Raw genomic sequence first — 23,205 nt, 5'->3', positions numbered from 1 at the left:
ACTCAGTTATGAACTTGTGTCATCCTCAGACTTCTAATGTTTGATAATATTAACTCTTTAAAATAGAAGAGATTTTACCCATCCTAATATTTACAATAGCTTTCTCTCTATAATTTTTCACATCTTCAAATTTAATTGATTAATTTTTCTGTAAGTTTAACTTTCACATGCTCAAATATCTTTTCTGTTATTTATTTATGTATTCAGTAAGATTTATTCAAGAGTGACTGTTCTAGTTGCTAAAGTTGTAGTAAGAAACATACATAACATGTATAACCTCCTGGAACCTTCATATTAGCGAGAGGAGAAAAATAATATACAAATACTTTTAGAAAATAGTTTCAAGAACCATGCTTGGCTTAAAAAAATAACAACTCTCAGGAAAATAGATATGATCAGGAGCTTTCTTAATCTAATAGAAGTATCTACAAAAAACCTAAAGCAAACATCATACTAAATGAAGAATTCTTAGTAGCTTTACTGCTGAAGTAAAGAAGAGTACTGCTCTCATGCTGTCATCATTTTTATTCAACAATGTTCCAAAGGCCCTAGTCACTAGTAGAAAGTGTATAACAATGAATGAATTAACACTGGAACTTAGGAATAAAAGTAACTATTCTCAAGGACATGATTATATATTTTAAAAATCATATGTACATTAAGAATGTGCAGATATATATATATATATATATATATATTATATATAAAGGATATATACAGATAAATATTAGAAATTAATAAATGATTTTAGTAATATCACAGGATACAAAAGACATTTTATTTCCATACATCAGTTGTTTATTGCTGTCCAAAACTTACTGGCTCTTATGGGAATAACCATTTTCTTAAATCTCAAGATTCTGTGGGTCAGGAATTCAGTTTGGCTAAGAAATTATTCTGTTGTATGGAACATGAACAAAGGTCTCTATGGTGTTCTGCTGATAGATGGGCTAATCTGGAACATTCAGACATTCACATGTCTGAAGTCTTGATGGAAATGGCCATAATCCTAGGCTCAGCTAGGGCTGTGGACTAGACAGTTTACGCATGGCCTCTCCAACATGGAGATCTCAAGAGCATTCAGAAAATCTGCATGGCAACTCAGAACTTCCAAATGTAGTGTGTCAAGAGATAATAGGTGAAAATTGCCTGGGCTGGGAAAATGGTATAGAATCATTACTATTAGCAAAAGCCATTTCAGAGCCCCTCAAAATTGAAAGAGACAGGACAACAATCTCTTCTTTTCATGAGATAACTAACACAACAGTTATAAGAGGTAAATGAAGCCCTGGGCTCAGTACTATACACAGATCATCTCCTTCAATTCACTCATAAGAAAATCAAGGTACACAGAGGTTAAGTAGATTGGGCATGCCTTAAAAAAACTGACTCATTAAAAACAAACAAAAAACCCAAGGAATTTATTAGTATCTCTTTAGAATAGAAAGATGTGATATAAAGATTATATATACATATATATATATGTATATATATATATATATAAAATAAATCAATGCAAATCAAAACACATGTATTGATAACAGTATTAATTTGTTACACAATATATTAAAAGAAAAAAAAAACTTTAGTGACAAAATGAAAACTTGTAAAAGAGCCATGAATTGCAAAGAATCCAGTTATTTTAAGTACCAATGAAGCAGTGGTATGAGGATGCAGGTGGAAAAACTAATCATGGAATAAAATGTCATAAATGCACCATATTTGTAATAGGGAAGTGTGTGTGTGTGTGTGTGCGCGCGTGTGCGCGTGTGTGTGTTGTTTGCTTGATACAAAGAACAGGAGGGCAAAGAAAGCATGCAGCTCTCAACTAGGAAAACTAATATATAAAACATGACTATAAACAGCTTTCTAAAGACAGGTACACTGTGTTAAACATGATTTATATATTTAGCTCCTGGCTTGAAAGTGAAAATCAGCACTGGATCTACAAAAGCTGTTGAATTTTTCCTGAGGTTTAGCACTACAAGAAATTGTTCAGTAGCAACTTTTTTCTCAAGAAGCTGACTGGTTTGTGTAACTTTATGCAAATTTTCTACCTGGTAAATTCAGTGTGGGGAGGCAGGGAGCAGAGAAGAAGGCAGGCTTCGTTTACTTGGATGTATACACCATGGTTAATAAATTGTAACAGGCACAAGTAAGTAAAGAAATAGCTGCTCAAGGAGAACATAGACAAAGAAACATTAATTTTCCCCACTAAACGTACTTAATTAGCATAGCTCTCCTCTAGGGGACAGGAAATAATGAGACCATGACAGTCCTTGACTGTGAATGCTGCTAAATCTGTTTAAAAACAAACAAGCATATAATAAAAAATAAATACATAATAAAATAAAAATAAAAACAAACAAGCAAACAAAAATAAACAAAACTACTACAGCGCTCACCATAGCATTTATGTTAAAAAAAAAAAAAAAGAAGAAGATAGCAGGAGGGGAAGAATGAAGGGGGGGATATCGGAGGGGGAGACGAACCATGAGAGACTATGGACTCTGAGAAACAAACTGAGGGTTCTAGAGGGGAGGGGGGCGGGAGGATGGGTTAGCCTGGTGATGGGTATTAAAGAGAGCACGTTCTGCATGGAGCACTGGGTGTTATATGCAAACAACCAATCATGGAACACTACATCAAAAACTAATGATGTAATGTATGGTGACTAACATAACATAATAATAAAAAAAAGAAAGAAAAAAAAAAAAAACTACTACAGCTGTAAGAAGGCCCTCCTATTACATGTGAAGAATCATTTAGAAATGAGAAGAAAAGTATTTTATGTCTGTAAAAGTAAAAAGCACATTTCCACAACTCTGCAATTTTATAGCCACAAATTTATATACACACATATACTTACTACTTAGGCTATATACATCCTTTCCAAAATAGGTTGAGTTTTTTAAGCTTACAATGAATTGATAGTGTATTTGGAGTTGGTGTGCACAGTAAAATAGGAATTTCTGGACGCTCAAAACATTTCCCTAGATTAAGCATATTTTGTAGGATAGATAATTAGATAATTATTTGAGGACACACCCTTGTTCAGCCATTTCAAACATTATGAGGCAGGTATTACTTCCATTTTATATACGAGATGATTATGGTTCAGAAGATTAATAAATTGGCAAAGTCTTGCTCTGCTGTGTATCTGAAATTTCTCCATTGTCTTGCTCAGGTCCAAAACACATTATCTTTTTACTTTCCATATAGGCTTTTATAGTAGGAGAAAGAAAATTTCTGGATTTTACTTGTATGAATTAAGGTGTATTTTGAGCCCTAACCATTAGTTTCTTTTAGTTTTCCAACATAAGTCATTGGGGGTGGGGAGGTGGGGTGTAGCAATAAAATGAACTATCCCCTTAAATGCCTTCTTTAGAATAAAATGATTCAGGGTCCCAGCAGCTAGTCTTCTACCATGTGGTACTAAGGAAAACATATTTCAGTCACCACATTAAATGATCAATTAAAGAGGGAATGAGCACTTTCTATTTGCATCACACCAAGTTAGGGGCAGTAACAAACCAAAAGAAATACACCGCATTATGTGATCCGTCAGAAGCCTACAATCTAATTTGAAGGCATTAAGTTAAATGTTAAATGGAGGGTAGTCTGTGATCTAGAACTTCAAATGAGACTGTTTCATGAGTTAATTTAGGAATAAGATTTTTCCTAAAAGTTAGTGAGGCATGGAATTATTTCTGACTCCCTGCTACTTCTACCCTGAGTATACCTTAATTGTGAAATGTTCCCAACCTTGTCCTCTTTTCTACTTCACTTGTTCATTTTCCCACTAACAATAATTAGGAGGTAACATGTATTAGCTTTTTAATCCTTAGAGTAAACCCATGAGATTTCATCTAGTCCTGGAGATTTAAATACCATTACTATGCTGATGAATGGCCCAACTTATGTCTTGAGCTTTGAGTCTTTCTGAACTCTAGACTGTTTATTCAACACATCTTCATTTGTATGTTGAAAACCCATATCAAATTTACCTTGTCCAAATATGACTTGTGATCATTCTCCCTTACTAACTGGCACACACCATAAATTAGATGTTTAATCCTTAGAACAAAACTATAAGATAGTTTCCATTAGGCTTCTCATTTCAAACTGAGGAAGCTGAGGCACTCAGGCTACAACACACCCATAGCTAGAAAGTGGTGAAGATGGTTTGCAAACTCATCTTCTTCCAGAGTCCATCCAGTCAACCATGACACTATTAGCAAATCTCTTCAGATCTACCTCCAGCATCCATTTCAAACTGGATCACTTTTTGGCATCTTCACAGCTGTTACCCAATGCTGGGTACTGTTACTCAGATGTCCAACAGATATTCAAACCTTACATGTCAATGTTTCTCTTTTGATCTTCTTTCAGTGATAAAACTTACCATATGCCAAGCACTGTTATAAACAATTTTAATGCATAATCTCCTTCAGATCTCCTTCTAGAGCAAGTAATGAGACAAGTATTACAATTTTCACTTTAGAAGTGGGGAAACTAAGGCACAGAGAATTTTAAAAACTTGCCAATGGCTGGTAAGTGACGAAAATGGAAACAACCTTTTCTATCTCCAGCATCCACATTTTCACAATCACTGCACTACACACCTCCCCTTCTCCTAGTCTCCCCTGCCACAGGAATGCACTTCTAGCCACGTGACAGGCAGGCCAAATCTCTGGGACTTATCCCTGACTTCTACCCTTTTGCCACTTCAATTATCCCCAACATGCAATTATTAAGCATCTCCTTTTAGGACTACCCTCACCATATACTCACACCTGATTACTTCTCTCCATCTTCACTGTCAGTATCCTCCTACATTCCACCATTTTTAAGCTCCTGAGATACATCAATAGCACATTCCACATCTCCTGAAGTCCATTCTCTTTGTATCAGCCAGTGTGGTCATTTTAAAACGAAATAAGGCCCTGTCACTACAGGCCTCTTGAAATCAAAATAAAATCTAAACTCCTCTCCAGGGCTGACCATCTCCCACAAAATCTCACTCCAGGCTCCCCTGCATCTGCTAGGCTCTAGTCACACTGGTCTTCCCTCTCTCTTTGGATGATACAAAGCTCATTCCATCTGAGCATCTCTTAGCCTAGATATCCAGATTGTAGGCTCTGCCAATCTTACAGGTCCTCTCTCCAGTGTGACAGCAGAGTCTTGCCTTGGTCACCATCACTAACGTGGCACTCCTTGGGCACACTTGGCATGCTTTATCTCATAACCTGTTTTATTTTCTGCATAGTTCCTATCACATCTGAAATCACCACATACATTTATTTGTGAGTTAATTTTCAGTCTTTCCTAACTAGAAGGGCTACTTGAGGGCAAGGACTTGCCTGCACTGTCCATCATTTTACAGTCAATTCCTGGAAGTGTGCTTCGCACACAGTAAGCATTCAGATATTTTTTGAACAAATGAATGCCAAAAATGATCCTACTCGCTGAGTTTATACTTCTGATATTTTTAAGGAAACTAATTTTATTCATTTTAAAATTTCACCTATATGTTTTTCAATTATACTATCCTTACTCATTGTCTAATTATTATGATAAATAGTATACATTAAGGATTTACTGTGCTAAGCAATTTATATGACTTTTAATTCTCATGGATAATGCATATAGCCTATGAGGTCCATGTTCTCATTTCACAGAAAGGAAACTGAGGCCAACAAAAAAAGTTAAAGAACTTGCTCAGGACCACAAATATAAATTGCCAAGGCTGGAATTTAAATGAAGGTTTATCTCACTCTAAATGTCAAGCTCTTTCAAATGTATCCAGTTATGTATCTGATAAGGGTAAATAAATAATTTAAAAAAAAGAGAGAAACTGGTAAAAAAATCTAAAATGCAAATGTAAAAAAACAAGACGAAAATAGTTCAGTTCTACAATTGTAAGAGCAGAACAATGACTTATTTGGTTAAAGTGAGGGGTTGGTAAATTAATTTCATACAAGAAGTAAGCTCTTGGAAATCTTATAGTAAAAGATGGTAGAGCATAATTATATAAATATCTTCAAATATTTTAAGTAAGTTATATTATAGATGGATAATAAATTATTCAGGGAAACTAGGGTGTCTTAAAATTATATCCCTCACCTGAAGAGGCCAAGTCAGGGAGGCCAACCACACCTTCTCATACAAGCCCTTTGGCAGAGCTTCTGGACAAAGCTTACCATGTGGATGGATGACAGGGATTTTAACTCAAGAAAGTTAAGTATTTTGCTTACTCAGTTTTACCATATAATTACTATGTTCAAATCAGTAGGTGCTGGATTTGCCCTCACATAGTTCGAACCAGTCGAGAGTTCAGAAATGACTAAATCTAATTTTCAAATCTTCTAACGTTGAAATTGAAACAGATAAATAAAAATAGATAATTTGTAAAGGGTGTTCATGTCCATGTGCTCATTAGATTCTATTAACAGCCATTTGAAATAAGAGGCATGGCTATTTTCATTCCCATTTTTACAGATGATTTAGACCCAGGATGGTGACTGGAAGAGGAAAGGTCACATGAACACTAACCTGCTATCAACAATCAACTGGGCCTCCCGCAGTACAGGAAGAAAAACAGAGGAGAAACACGAAGTGCTAAGACTTAGTATTTCTTAAAGAGCTTGCATAAGCCTTTCTCTATAGTATCAGTGAGATTTTCTTAAATCTAATGTATAAGCTTTATGTATTTCTCTGGAAGCATAGACATTAGAGCTTCATTTCCTAACTAGGAAACATACCATTCTATTTATGGTATATATATGAAAGAAATACTGACAACAGAGACTTAAATTTATAAGAAAATTACTTCCTTCCTTCAGCTATAAGAATGAAAAAAAATACTAGGAAAAACCAGCAAATACAATTATTCCCAATTAATACATACTTTTTTCTTTGTGAAGTAATATTAATAAGTAAATAAGAAAAAGAAAAATCCCAATTGAAAAATAGACAATTAGCAATTATAAAACTAAAATAAGACAATATAAAATTTAGTTCAGATAAAAACGGGACACAAACAGATTTATAAATAGGGAAGATGAGCCTAAGCAGAGAGGAAAGAACAATTGTTGTTAGAATTAAAATACAGGAGTGAAAGAAGATTGCTAATGAGGAGTAGAATTTCACAGGTGTTTTCAAATAGGGATAACTGATAGTAGAGATTTTAAGATGAAAACACCAGCTAAAAAAATAAATAAATAAATAAAAAAGGTAGGGCAAGAGAGAGCTAAATTGAAATGGACGGACATCCTAAAAGGTCAGAAACATGTGAAAATGTTAAAATTGAAAAGAAACAGAGATAAAAATTCCCTGAACAAGGCTTAATTTAGCATATTTTGCAAAACTAATTTAACCTGGGTCCTTTCTTGCTTATGCCTCTGCAAATCACAAGCAAAACTTGAACTATTTCCCAAGGTTGATATGACGTAACCATTGACCAATTCCCTATCACTCCAGAAATTCTAATATTATGACCAATCACCGTGAAGAATGAATAGTCACGGCTTTCTCACTATGTAAGCTGTTTTACAACAATATATCCCTGAGCCTTATTTGATGTTTTGGTTTGAATGTTCCCGATTCGCAACCTGTCTTTTTTGGTGTGTGCACAATAAATGTTTGCTAACTGCCACTTCACTGATTCAACTATTTACTTTGGATATTCCTGAACTTCTGACAGAAACATTTCATTATGTGCCTCACTTAAACAAACTGTACCTCTGGGGCGCCCGGGTGGTTCAGTTGCTTAAGCGTCTGCCTTCGGCTCAGGTCATGATCCCAGGGTCCTGGGATCAAGCCCCGCATCGGGCTCTCTGCTCTGCGGGAAGCCTGCTTCTCTCTCTCCGGCTCTCCCTGCTTGTGCTCTCTTTCTGTCAAATAAATAAATAAATAAATCTTTAAAAAAAAAAAAAACAAAAAACAAAACTAACTGTACTTCTAGGTCTTCTGTTACAGTCTTTGTTTTAAAGTCTGTTTTGACCGATATGAGTATTGCTACCACAGCTTTCTTTTTGTTTCTATTTATATAGAGTATCTTTCTCAATTTCTTCACTTTCAGTCTTAGATCTGAAGTGAGCCTCTTGTAGGCAGTATATAGGTGGGTATTGTGTTTTATTTATTTTTTTAATCCATTTAGCCACTCTATGTCTTGATTGGAGCAGTCCATTTACATTTAAAGTAATTATTTGGGTGCCTGGGTGGTGCAGTCGGTTAAGTGTCCAACTCTTGGTTTCGGCTCAGGTCGTGATCTCAGGGTCATGAGATCAAATCCGAGTTGAATTCTGTGCTCAGAGCAGTCTACTTAAGACAAGAGAGTCCTCTCTCTCTGCCCCTCCCTGCCATGCTTGTGCGCCCTCTCTCTCTCAAATAAATAAATCTTTTAAAAAATAAAGTAATTATTAATAGGTATATACTTATTGCCATTTTATTAATTGTTTTCTGGTTGGTTTTGTAGTTCTTGTCTGCTCCGTTCTTCACTTGCTCTCTTCCCTTGTGGTTTAACTGTTTTCTTTAGTGTTATGCTTGAGTTCCTTTATCTTCCTTTTGCTGTGTATCTATTGTAGGTTTTTGGTTTGCAGTCACCATGAGGTTCATATATATCAATCTACTTTTATAGCAGTCTATTCTAGCTGATAGTCACACGAGTTTGAGCACATTCTAAAAGCACTACATTTTTACACCTCGCCACACATTTTATGTTTTTGACATTACATTTTACATCTTAGACGTCTGTGTATCCTTTATCTACTTATTGTAGCTATAGTTGACTTTACTATTTTTGTCTTTTAACCTTTATACTAGTTTTTTTTTTTTTTTTTTTTTTTTTAGATTTTATTTATTTATTTGAGAGAGAGAGAATGAGAGACAGAGAGCATGAGAGGGAGGAGGGTCAGAGGGAGAAGCAGACTCCCTGCTGAGCAGGGAGCCTGATGCAGGACTCGATCCCAGGACTCCAGGATCATGACCTGAGCCGAAGGCAGTCGCTTAACCGACTGAGCCACCCAGGCGCCCCCTTTATACTAGTTTTTAAATATATGACCCACTGCCTTTATCATATATTTGCCTTTCCAGTGAGATTTTTTTCATGTATTTTCTTATTTCTAGTTATGGCCTTCTCTATTCCACTTAAAGACCCTTAAACATTTCTTCTAAGGTCAGGTTAGTGGTGATGAACTCCTTTAGTTTTTGCTTTTCTGGAGGACTGTCTGTCTCTCCTTCAATTCTGAGTGATAACCTCGCTGGGTAGAGTATTCTTGGTTGTAAGTTTTTTCCCCTTCAGTACTTTAAATATATTTGCCACTTTCTTCTGGCCTGCAAAGTTTCTGCTGAGATAATCAGCAAATAGTTTTATGAGGTTTCCCTTACATGTGTCTACTTGTTTTTCTCTTGCTGCCTTTAAGATTCTCTCTTGATTTTTAACTTTTGCCATTTTAATTATAATATATCTCAGTGTAGATTTCATTGGACTTATCTTTTTTGTGACTCTCTGTGCTTCCCGGACCTGAATGTCTGTTTCCTTCCCCAGGTTAAGGAAGTTTTCAGCCATTATTTCTTCAAATAATTTTTCTGCCCCTTTCTCCTCGCCTTCTGGGACCACTATGATACAAATGGTATTATGCTTGAAATTATTCCAGAATTCCTTTAAACCATTCCCATTGTTTAAAATTTTTTTTTTTCTTTTTCTTGTTCTGATTGGGTGATTTCTGTCTTCCAGATCATTCATCCATTTTTCTATATCATCTATCTAATCTGCTATTGATCCTGTCTAGTGTAATTTTCATTTAAGTTATTTTATTCTTCAGCTCTGAGTAGTTTTTCCTTATATTTTTAAACTCTCTGTTGAAGTTCTCACTGTGTTCCTCCATTCTACTCCTAAGTTTGGTGTGCATCTTTATGACCATTACTTTGAACACTTTATTAGGTAAATTACTTATCTCCATTCATTGGGATATTTTTTTTTTTCTGCAGTAATCCTCTGCCTTTTCATCTTGTTTGATTTTCTGTGTTTGCTTCTATGGATTAGGCAAAAGAGCTACCTCTCTCAAAATGAGTGAGTCTTGAAGGAATGGCTTTGTGTGGAAGTGTCCCCTGTGCAGACTGTGTGTGGCTGGTGACAGGCTAGCCATAGCTGGGATGGGCACAGGCTGGGGGATACTGGGGCACACTGTGTCAGGGCCCACTTGACAGGATGGCCAGAGCTGGAGTGGGTATAGAATGGGGGTCCTGAGGTACACCTCACAGAGCCACCCCAGTGAGGCAGCTGGAACTGGAACAACATAGGCCAGGGGTCCCCACGGTGGGACAACTGGAGCTGGAGCAGGTGAGTGCTGGGCGTTCTGAGGCCACCTTGGGGAGATGGTTGGAGTTTGTGTGGGCAAAGGGACTGAGTGTGCTGGGGTGGCCCTAGCAGGAAAGAAAGAGCACCTGGACCCTGCTCCTGCCAGTATTATTACAATGGAGTGAGAACACAAAAAATTGGTGCTTACTGGCAACTCCAACCTTGAAGAGAGTTCCAGAAGTTTCCCATCCACTTGGTGGATAGTCTAGGAATAGTCAATGAATTTCCTTCACTTATAATCTAGTTGGACTTTAAACCATTAGTTTTGTACTGTGCCCAAGGACAGGTGAGTGTGCACACATTCTTTTCTTTCCTTTTTTTTTAAGATTTATTTAATTATTTGAGAGAGAGAGAATGGGGGGAGGGGCAGAGGGAGAGAGAGTCTTAAGCAGACTGTGCACTGAGCGTGAAGCCGCAGCCATGTGGGGCTCGATCTCACAACCCTGAGATCACGATCAAGAGTCAGACCCTCAACCACCTGCACTACCCAGATGCCCTTCTTTTTTTTTTAATTCAGAATAGAGTGTATTTGTTCTTTCTTTCTTACTTTCCTTCCTTTCTTCCTTCCCTTTCTTTCTTTCCTTCCCTTCTTCCCTTCTTTCTTTCCCTTCTTTCCTTCCTTCCTTCTTTTTTTCTTTCTTAGTTTTTGATTTTAATTCTAGTAGAGTTAACATACAGTGTTATATCAGTTTCAGGTGTACAATATATTGGTTCAACAATTCCATACATCACCCTATGCTCATCACACAAGTGCTCCTTAATCCCCATAACCTATTTAACCCATCCCCCCCACCTACCTCCCCTCTGGTAACTATCTGTTCTATACAGTTAAGAGTCTATTTCTTGGTTTCAGTCTCTCTCTCTTTCTTTCCTTTTTCCTTTGCTCATGTGTTTCTTAAATTCCACATATGAGTGAAATCATATGGTGCTTGTCTTTTTTTGACTTACTTCATTTAGCATTATATTTTCTAGCTCCATCCATGTTGTTGCAAATGACAAGATCCCATCCTTTTTTTTTGGCTGAGTAATATTCCAATATATATATATATACACCACATCTTCTTTATCAATTCATCAATTGATGGACATGTGGCTGGTTTCATATCTTGGCTATTGTAAATAACGCTGCAATAAACATAGGTGTGCCTGTTTGCCTTTGAATTTGTGTTTTTGTGTTCTTTGGGTAAATACACAGTAGTGCAATTACTGGATCTTAGGGTAGTTCTATTTTTAATTTCTGAGAACCCTCTATACTGTTTTCCACAATGGATGCACTTCTTTACATTCCCACCAACAGCGCACAACAGGGGTCCTTCTTCTCCACCTCCTCACCAACACCTGTTGTTTCTTGTGCTTTTGATTTCAGCCATTCTGACAGACGTGGGGTGATATCTCACAGTAGTGAATACATATTCTTCTCAAGTACACATGGAACATTCTTCAGGATAGCTCACTGTTAGGCCACAAAACATGTCTCAATAAATTCAAGAGACTGAAATCATATCAAGCATCTTTTCCAGCCAACAGTATGAAAATAGAAATCAATTACAAGAAGAAAACTGAGAAAAACACAAATTTGTGGAGGTTAAACAACATGCTACTAAACCACCAATGGGTCAAAAAAAAAAAAAAATCAAACAGGAAATAAAAAAATACCTAAATACCTTGAGACACAGTAAAATAGAAACACAACTTTCTAAAATCAATGGGACACAGCAAAAGCAGTTCTAAGAGGGAAGTTCACATCAATATAGGCCTACCTCAAGAAACAAGAAAAATCCCAAGTAAACAGTCTACCTTTTCACCTGAAGGAAAACCCCATAAAAGAAGAGCAAACAAAGCCCAAAGTTAGCAGAAGAAAGGAAATAATAGTAGGGTGGAAATAAATGAAATTGAAACAAAAAAAAAAAAAAGAAGGAAAGAAAAGAAAAGATCAAAGACACTAAGAGCTGGTTCATAGAAAAGATAAACAAAATTGATTAACCTGGGGCCAGTCTCATTAAAAACAAAAAAATGAGGGCCGAATAAATAAAATCAGCAATGACAGAGAAGTTGCAACTGACAGCACAGAAATACAAAGGATCATAAGAGATTACTACAAACAATTATACACCAACAAATTAGAAATGAAGAAATAGATAAATTCTTACAAACACACACTGTCCAAGACTGAATCATGAAGAAATAGAAAACTTAATAGACCAATTACAAGTAAAAAAATTGAATCAGTAATTTAAAAATTCCCAACATACCAAAGTACAGGACCTGACAGCTTCACTGGTAAATTCTACTGAATATTTAAAGAGTCGGTATCTATCCTTCTCAAATTATTTCAAAAAATTGAAGAGGAAGGAATGCTTCCAAACTCATTTTGGAAGGCTGGCATTATCTTGATACAAAAACCAGACAAAGACACCAGGAAAAAATTACAGGCGATTATCCCTAATGAACATAGATGAAAACATCTTCAACAAAATATTAGCAAATTGAATTCAACAATACGTTAAAAGTATCATACTGTGATCAAAGGGGAATTATTCCACGGATGTAAGCATGGTACAACATCTGCAAATCAATTAATATGATTGGCCACATTAATAAAAGAAAGGATAAAAATCATATGATCATCTCAATAGATGCTGAAAAAGCATTTGACAAAATCAGCATCCATTTATGATTTAAAAAACTCAGTAAAGTGGATATAGAAGGAACATACCTCAAACCTCAACATAATAAAGGCCATATACAACAAACCCACAGCTAACATCACACCCAGTGATGAAAAGCTGTAAGTGTTTCCTCTAATATCAAAAACAAGACAAGGATGCCCACTGTTGCTGCTTTTATTTAACATAGTATTGGAAGTCCTAACCATAACAATCAGACAAGAAATTTAAATAAAAAGCATCTGAATTAAAAAGGAAGAAGTAAAACTGTCACTAGTTGCTGGTGACATAATATTATATATAGAAAACCCTAAGGACTCCACCAAAGAGCTATTAGAACTAGTAAATGAAGATAACAAATTTAACATAAAGAAATCAGTTGTGTTTCTGTACAGTAATAATAAACTATCAGGAAGAGACATTAAGACAACAATCACATTTACATTTTCATCAAAAAAACTAAAATACCTGGGAATAAATTTAACCAAGAAGGTGAAAGACATGTACTTTGAATACGATAAGACACTGATGGAAGCAATTGAAAATGACACAAATAAATGGAAAGATGTATCATGCTCATGGATTGTATGGATTAATATTGCTAAAATGTCCATACTATCTAAAGCAATCTACAGATTCAAAGCAATCCTTATCAAAGTACTAATGACATTTTCCACAGAACTAGAATTCTAAGGAATTCTAAAATTTGTATGTAACCACATAGGACCCATAATAGTTAAAGAAATCTTGAGAAAGAAGAACAAACCTGGAGGAATCACACGTCCTGATTTTATTTTATTTTTTTATTAACTTATTTTTTTTAAAGATTTTATGTATTTATTTGACAGAGAGAGACACAGTGAGAGAGTGAACACAAGCAGGGGGAGTGGGAGAGGGAGAAGCAGGCTTCCCGCTGAGCAGGGAGACGGATGCGGGGCTCTATCCCAGGACCCTGGGACCATGACCCGAGCCAAAGGCAGACGCTTTACCGACTGAGCCACCCAGGCGCCCCACACGTCCTGATTTTAAACTATACTGCAAAGCTATGGTAATCAAAAGAGCATTGCCGTGGCACAAAAGCAGACACATGGATCAATGAAACAAAATAGAGACCCCAGAATTAAACCCACACGTATGTGGGTAATTAAACTATGACAAAGGAGGCAAGAATATACAATGGGGAAAAGACAGTTTCTTAAATAAATGGTGTTGGGGAACCTGGACAGCTACATGCAAAAGAATTAAACTGGACCACTATCTTATACCAAAGAAGACAAGCAGATGGCCAACAGACCCATGAAAGATGTTCATCTTCAATAATCAGCAATGCAAACCAAAACCTAATGAAATACTACCTCACACTGGTCAAATTAGATATTATCAAAAGACAAAAAATAACAAGTGTTGGAGAGAATGTAGAGAAAAAGGAACTCTCGTGCACTGTTGGTGGGAATATAAATTAGTGCTGCCATTATGGAAAACAGTATAGAGGTTCCTCAAAAAAGTAAAAAATAAAACTTCCCTATGATCCAACAATTCCACTTCTGATTATTCATTGATTCAAAGAAAACAAAAGCACTAATTCAAAAACATATATGCACCATTATCTCATCACAGCATTATTTATAATAGCAAGATATGGAAGCAACGTAAGGGTCCATCAATAGATGAATGGATAATGAAGAATGATATATTATACACACACCCCCCCCCAAACACCTACATACACAATAGAATATTCCTTAGCCATAAAAAGAATGAAATCTTACAATTTTGACAACATGGGTGGACCTAGAGCATATTTTGCTAAGTTAAATAAGTCAGAAAGACAAATACTATATTATTTCACTTATATGTAGAATCTAAAAATAAAACAAAGGAAAATAGAAACAGACTCCTAGATACAGGAAATAAACTGTGGGTTACCAGAGGAGGGAGGAGGTTGATGAGTAGGTGAAATAGGTGAGGGGCATTAAGAGGTACAAACTTCCAGTGCTAAAATAAATGAATCATGGGGATATAATGTACAGCACAAGAAACAGAGTCAATAACATTTGAATGACTTTGTATGGTGAGAGATGGTAACTAGACTTATCATGGGGGTCATTTCATAACTTATAAAAATATCAAATCACTATGATATATACTTGAAACTAATAGGATACGTCAATTATACTTCAAAAAAAGAAAGAAGAAACTTTTTTCCCCGTTATGTTGTTGTATATACGATGAACTTTGTTAGTGCATGTATTTTTAAATTTAGCCTCAAACCAAAATCATTTTTTATTGTTTTTATTAGGAGGTAACCTTTTGGTAATAAAAATAAGGTTCCCCCTCCTGATTTATTGTTTGAGAAATGCATATTTACAGAGATTTCTCTTACAACAAATGTGAGGAGTCAAACATTTCCTACGGCACAATCAATTTAGTATTAGACCATGACGGTGTCGTATGTTCCTTATGATTTATCTTAGAGTCACTGTCTCATAACATTTCATTTCCCTGCGTTTACGTGTGTTTAAAGAATAATAATTACATGAAAATAGTTAAAAGGTTTTGAAATATCTTGTTCTGTTATCATTCAAAATCTCTTTTAAGTCTTCATGCCTTCTGAAAAATTTAAGCATATTTCTAACAAGTTAGAAATGTGGGTCCTTCTTAGAGTAGACTATTAGAATCTTAGGTTTTACTTATTAATAAAGTCCCATGTCAACAGTACATATTAACTGCCTACCATATCTCAGGCACTTTTCCATGTGTTATGAGAAATTAAAAAAAAAGGGGGGGAGTCATAGCTCCAGGTCTTCCCATTAATGTGATATTATGTTCCAGTTATTCTTTTCAAGTAAACTAATGATCTTAAATTAAAAGATTTCTAAGAACTTTCTGGATCCAAAATCTTGTGATAGTCATGTGCAAAATTATTAGTGAAGACTATTGCAGTGGATTAAAGACAGCTACAGATTCTTTATTATTTTACTTCTCCCTTCAAGATGTAGTGTTTATTTCCCCTGTCCTTGAGTCAAGGTTAGCCTTGAAACTGCTTAGCCTATTGGAGTTGGGGAAAGGGAACCTGTACCAGTTCCAGTCTGACGCTTATAAATTTTTGGCAGTTTCCACTTCTGTGCTTGTTGGTTACCCTGAGTTTCCATGTAAGAAACATGGCTACCCTGTTAAGAATGACACATAAAGACACCAGGTGGAGAGAAGAGGCTTTGAGCTACTTGGAGAGAGAGGGAAGCATGTCCATCATAGCCTGCTGGTTGGCCTCAGATGCTTCTAGCCCCACTGCCATCTGATTATAATGCTGTAAGAACCCAAATGAGATCAGGAGAACTGCCCAGCTGAGCCCATTCAAGTCAAGGAAACATGAGAGATATCAAAAGCTAATAGCTTTTAATTTAAGCTTTTAATTTAATTTAATTTAATTTAATTTAATTTTTTAAAAGATTTTATTTATTTATTTGACAGAGAGAGAGAAGGAGAAAACATGAGCAGGGAAGAGTGGCAGGCAGAGGGAGAGGGAGAAGCAGGTTCCCTGCTGAGCAAGGTGCCTGATGTGGGGGCTTGATACTGGGCTTGATGTGGAGCTGGATCCTAGGACCCTGGGATCATGACCTGACCCAAAAGCAGGCGTTTAACCAACTGATCCACCCACACGTCCCTTAAGCTTTTACTTTTAATTTAAGATACTAAATTCCAGGATCATTTGTTATATAGCAATATATAACTGAAACATTATATCTTTGCATTACACTAAGTATAATTATATTATTTATCCTATAAAGTATATATTTCAGACTATACATAATAAAGTACCTAAATATACATACATAGACAGTTCTGCTATAATCTGACATAGGCAGTGCTAGAAAAAGCACCAAATTATGCAAAATCTTGCTATATAAACCACAAAGCCTATGCAAAATGGAGTTAGGTGTATATAACTCAGAAACTTTGGGGCGCCTGGGTGGCTCAGTTGTTAAGCGTCTGTCTTCGTCTCAGGTCATGATCCCAGGGTCCTGGAATCAAGCCCCGCATCGGGCTCCCTGCTCTGCCGGAGGCCTACTTCTCCTTCTCCCACTCCCCCTGCTTCAATTCCCTTTCTCGCTGTCTCTCTCTCTGTCAAATAAATAAATAAAATCTTAAAAAAATAAATAAATAACTCAGAAACTTTGCTAGTAACACATAAAACATAAATCTAGGAACCTAATTAATGTGTCAGCACAATCCTGCACATGTTGAATAATTGAAAAATACATGAATATTACAATAAATATGGCACTTTACCTTGAAAAAGATCTGAAGTTTACTCATGGAGTGGATGTCAGAAGAGTTGTAGCTGTGAGTTACTGTGAGTTGGCCTTCAGCACCAAAGGTCAGCTAAAGCACAGCTTGACTGCAAGAAAGTTAGATAGCCAAACATTCCCTTAACTAAATATATATATATATATACTAAAGTTATAATTTCTCCAATCTAACATCAACCATTGTATATTTCAATTTTAGCTCATAATATACTTTATCTGCATGATATATGGTCCAGGAAAAAAAATAAAATAGTACCCCTACTATCATTAAAACTAATTTTCAAGTTTACCAAAATTACTCAAATATTGGCTTTAATTTTCAGAAATAATATTTTCCCAAAAAATTAGCTAAAAGAAAATACCATATTATAAATCAACAAATTAGTAACAAATATCACAAAAATGCAAGTGTTCTTCTAAGATATTTTAATATTTTGAAATCCCTTCATTTTAAAGATGCTAAAGAAAATTTTTAAATGGTGAGAACCATTTAGAATCAATATTTTACATACACAGGAGATAATCTCCTATTTTTCCCATTAAATGAATTTAAAGAAAAATAATTAGTATATCATAAGTACGGTAGATATTGCGGTAACTGGGAGGAGGGGAGAAAAAAAGAGATAAGCTCTATTAGAGGAAGCCTCTTGATATTCATAGTCCTGTTTTACTAGTCTCTATTTTATTAGTGAAATCCAGGAAAGAAAAAATGCATTCTACGTAAACTTTTGAAAATTTTTCTTAAACAACATTTTGTTCTAATATGTCTTTAAAAAAAAAAAAAAGATTTTCTTTATTTATTTGAGAGAGAGAGGGCACACACAAGCAGGGGGAGCGGCAGGCAGAGGGAGAAGCAGGCTTCCCGTGGAGCAAGGAGCCCCATGCGGGGCTCGATCCCAGGACCCTGGGATCATGACCTGAGCTGAAGGCAGATGCCTAAAGGCTGGGCCACCCAGGCGCCCCTCTAATATGTCTTTTTAAGGACAAAGGATGAATGCCTAAGTGTTTGAGATTGGTTTCACTTGTGTCTCAATACTTAAGTGTTATAACTTTAATTAAGGCATTTCTGCTGTTTTAAAGTTTTGTTCTTAAAATCCTTCCTTATTACATTGTTGCTATATTATAATTGTTCATAAAAAGAGTAAAACTTCAGTCCTAACTAAATTTGAAATTCAGATGATTCTCCGAGTAACTAATTGAAGCAAATAACATGCATTGTGTCAAGTAGGAATCCCTAATATCTGTTACACAATTCTAGTCTAGTCTGGAGCAACAGAGGGCCCTAGTTTGTTTAACACACTCATCAGAGAGACAATTACTAAATTTTTACAGAGATCTTAGACAATTGCAAGGGGGAGGGTGGTGACTCTTTTCAATGTTGGAATGTTTCAAAAGAGAAAATTACAAATAACTTAGTATTTCTTTTTAAGTTTTGTTTTACTTTAGGTAATTTAATTAAAATGATTTCAAGAGAACAAAATTAAGTCACTTGGTCAACTCTGAAATTATCTCAGTAAATTTAACAGACAGCTGCTTAATTTCTTTTAGAAGTTAATATATTTACAAGTGGGTTATTATTATTGGATAGGCCAAATAATAGTACATACTTACCTGAAGTTAAATTTGTGCTGAAGTCAGCACTTCAGAAAACTTTAAGACAGGCATAAAAGAGCAGAAAGCTGCAGTATGAACTCCCATATGTTTAGGCTCTTTGGAAAGAGGTTTTCAAGAAATGGCCGAATTGGTAGTGGCCCCATAACTTTGTGTTATGTAATATGTTACTAAAATTAGCCCTACAATATCTATGAACCTGGTAAGACTCAGAGTGCAACAGCTTGTAAGAAGCAAAACCCATCACCAAGGGACGGGCTGTGGTACCATTCCTGGAAGACAGATGCTAATTAAATTGATAAGATGGTGCTCAAGCGCCACGGCGATCCTGTAATGTGTCTTAAAGAATATTTTAATTTAAGGGTTTGTAATTAGCTAGAAAGTTAACAAATATACATATGCACATAACCACAATATACAAAAATTTTTAGAATAATGTTTTCAAACCAAAATACTCCAGGGCAAGTATCACCTCTAGGTCTAAATGAAGTTATTTAAAATAGAGAAAAGATGGCTATATGAGCGTTAGTTTCAACCACATCATTTCAAAGCCCCGAGAAACTTGTCCTGATCGAGAGTGCCACCTCTGGAGTCCGCATTCCGAGTCTCCGGGGTCGGGTTCCTGGGCGAGGACCGGCCCGGTCCGTCGTCCACGGTGATTACCTCGGGCTGCAGCCGTCCGCGGGATCCTCCTTCCCGGGGTGCTCGGCCTCAGCGACTCCCCGGGGGCAGCCCCGCGGTCCGGGCGGCGTTTGGAGGGGACTCGTGCGCTCGCTCCGACGCGCACCGCGTCCCCGGGACCCGCCCGGCCGCGCCGCCGCTGCCGCCGCACCCTCCCGCCGCCTCCCCGCTCCCGGCGGGCGTGCTTGCCCGCTGGGGGCAAGAGTGGGGACGGGGGCGGGAGCCGGGGGCTGGAGGTAACTCCATCCGCCCGGCTCGCGCCCGGGTCTGCCCTGAGGATCCGCCAACCCCGGCCTCGGCGTGGTGACCCCAGGCGTCCTGCCCCGGCCGGCGCGTTCCGACGGCCGCTGGGGGGAGACAGTGGAGGCCGCCAAGGATGAGACTGGTTGCGACGCCTGGGAGCGTGTGTGTCTCAGGTGCGCGAGATGGGTGTCCGGAACACTGCAAAATTGAGTTAAGTCCTACCCAAGGGCATTCACTTTCCACTCCTAGAACAGTGTGTGGGAAGAGGCACAGTTACTCCTAGGCTTCATGTAATAGTAGTAATTATTAGCAAAGTATAGCGACTCTGCCATTTGGCCTTAGCATGATTTATCCATAATTGCTGCTTCCAGTCCACTTTCACTGCCTTTCTGGAGTTTCTTTTATTTCTCTAATACACACCCACTGGACAGATCTAGAGCTCTGCTAAGAATAGAACTGAGATTTTGAGTCTTGATCTACAGATTTAGCTCCACATCCTTATCACATAGTGGGCTTAAAGCTGATGGTTTCCTTGAATGAATAAACGAACTGATGTGTGGTGAACGGTTTTGGATCTAAGATGTGAGGTTCTGCCATCTAAAATTTGTCTTTTATTAGAGGTTTTTACTTTTTTTTTTTTTTTAAGATTTTATTTATTTATTTGACAGAGAGAGAGATAGCGAGAGCAGGAACACAAGCAGGGGGAGTGGGAGAGGGAGAAGCAGGCTTCCCGCCGAGCAGGGAGCCCGATGTGGGACTCGATCCCAGGATCCTGGGATCATGACCTGAGCCGAAGGCAGACGCTTAACGACTGAGCCACCCAGGCGCCCAGAGGTTTTTACTTTTTTTAATAAATTCCCATTTGGGTTCCAAGTAGCTCAGAACATATAAATAATTTATATAATTTATATATTAAATAGGAATCAATCTTTGGTACTTTTTTTTAAAAAAGATTTCATTTATTCAACTGAGAGAGGGAGAGAGACAGAGAGAGCACAAGCAGGGGGAGAGGCAGATGGAGAGGGAGAAACGGACTCCCTGCTGAGCCAGGAGCCCTAGGTAGTGCTCTATCCCAGGACATGGAGATCATGACCTAAGCCTAAGGCAGGCAGAAGCTTAACCATCTGAGCCACCCAGGGCCCCCAAGGTACTTTTCTTTTAAACAGATATTTGCAGGGATGCCTGGGTGGCCCAATCTGTTAAGCGTCTGCCTTTGGCTCAGGTCATGATCCCAGGGTCCTGGGATGAGTCCCTCATTAGGCTCCTTGCTCAGCGGGGAGCCTGTTTCTTCCTCTCCCTCTGCCTGCCACTCCCCCTGCTTGTGCTCTCTCTCTTTCTTTCTGACAAATTAAGTAAAATATTTTTTTTTAAAAAAAGTTTAAACAGCTATTTGCAGGTTTGTTGCCTAGCACTCCCTCCCTTTTATGGAAACAGTACCCGAATTTTGCTTATAAATGATGACTCATTCCTTATTTTCAGTCCATTTGCTTCAGGTGATGCCTGCTTTGGCCCTGATTCAGGGCACATAACACTAACCTGTTTAATGTAAGTTGCTTATTCCCCTGGTAACAGGGATTATTTCAGAAATATAAGCAGGCCAATCAGAGACAAAAAGACATAGTTCTGGAACTCTGTGATCTTGCAAATTAGAGTCACCTAGCTTTAGAGATTTTTAAATGCTCAACCCCTGCAGGTCTGTTATGCTATGTTTAGAGCCCCTGTAAGGAAAGAAAAATGGGATGCCAAAACATGGATGCTGATATGTAGATGGATGCTTCTGAGGATATTGGCTTTGTAAACCACCTGGATCCTTATACCTTGCAGAGGTGCTCTACCTCCCCCCACTTCCAAATAAGAGATAGTGCTTTTCCTGCACTAAAAAATGCTATAGAGATTTCTCCTCCACAGGCAGACATGTACCCCCTTCAAAAGTTTCACCTACCACTCTTTTGGTTGTAAGTCTCTTATCTAGGGAGAAAACCCAGCATGACCTGACTGGGGATACGCTGAGCCTGACATAAGTGGAAAGAGAAGTTGGAAAAATCAGGACCTACAGTCAGGAGCCAGGTAAGTACTCTTGGGATGAAGTTTTGTAGGTGCTTGATCAAGGTGACCAAAACATTTAACACTGAATAAACAAGACTTGGGGCTAATTTCTTGGGACATGAGATAGAATATAGGAGCCCAAAGGAGTAGATGAACTCACTGCTAGTATGGCTATTAAAAAGTGATGGCTAAGCCTAAGTCAAATAAGCAATAGTTGCTCTGGCAGACAGCAGAGAAGGGACTAAAGACTGAAGGTAGGAAGGATATATTATTTGAGGCCAAAACACCCACTAGTGGATTATATTTCACTGGAGGGCCAGAGGAAACACTGCTCAGTGAAGGTCGACAGGAATGTACTGGTGAGGGGACACCAGCATCACTAAGATGTTTAGTGGAGATTCTCCTCTGTGGACATGAGTTAATAGCAGGAGAGATGTTCACAGAGCTGGGCTCATTGATATCCATGAAGATAATGACTTGGCCATGAGGCCAGAAGGTAACAATCACCAGAAGGCAGGAAGCTGCAATCATCATAAAGACCCACAGGGTCAGAAGGCAGTCAAGAGGGTTTGACACACAGGGAATTAAGATTATGAATAAACCATTGTGTTAAGAAGAGAAAAGAGCAACAATCATTATGGGTGCTAGGTAACAACCACAACCAGAAAAAGGCAATAATGAAAAAGCAGGAGACTGAAGGAAGTCACCAAAATAAAAAGGCATGATCCAAGCAATTCATTTCCTAGGAAGCCAACAACTCAGAAATACTGTTACAGTTTTCTTCTGGCACTCTGACCCAGGTACTTGAATTCCCCACAGACTTGGGGGCGTGAAATTGAGAAGGGGGCACATATCAGGGGGTATGAAGGAATATGGCATTCTTCTAAACCATTGTAGCCAGCATGCCCTCTGCATCAGATACAAAGAAGTGCCATTAACTGAACAGTTTCCTGTAGTTTGTCTCATGTGTTTAACTAGCTCAGGAATGAAAAGATTATCATCATCACTCAGCTGGACTTCTTATTTACAAACTCTTGGACTTCGGTTGAATGAAACTACTAGATAAAAATATGTATTTATAGGAATGAAGTCACTTGAAAATCATCCATGACTTATCACAATTTCAAAAGTGGGAAGAATTCCTAATTTTGCCAAAGCTATAGAAATGAATTTTGGTTTTGAGATTTAACTTCTGAGAGAACACACAAATTTTCTTGAAAAAAAGTAACCAATTCATGCCATTTAGCATCTGTAGTCTCATTTCTTTCTTTCTTTCTTTTTTTTT

At 37.4% G+C, this 23,205-nt stretch overlaps 1 long non-coding RNA gene across 1 annotated transcript in view; it reads right to left on the bottom strand.

The window, feature by feature from the left end:
- The window catches only part of LOC118528659 (uncharacterized), a 63,134-nt gene extending 43,383 nt beyond the window's left edge, over positions 1 to 19,751 (bottom strand). The window contains exons 1-2 of the long non-coding RNA XR_004913767.2: positions 19,614 to 19,751; positions 17,320 to 17,428 (exon numbers count right to left, since the gene is read on the bottom strand). This is a non-coding gene — a long non-coding RNA (uncharacterized LOC118528659). The remainder of the gene's footprint in view (positions 1 to 17,319; positions 17,429 to 19,613) is intronic.
- Between the last annotated feature and the right edge of the window lie 3,454 nt (positions 19,752 to 23,205).

The sequence above is a fragment of the Halichoerus grypus genome, chromosome 3 (assembly GCF_964656455.1).
Source record: "Halichoerus grypus chromosome 3, mHalGry1.hap1.1, whole genome shotgun sequence".
Classification (NCBI taxonomy): Eukaryota; Metazoa; Chordata; class Mammalia; order Carnivora; family Phocidae; genus Halichoerus; species Halichoerus grypus.
The sequence above is the reverse complement of the archived record's forward strand: the minus strand, read 5'-3'. Positions and strand labels throughout refer to the sequence as shown.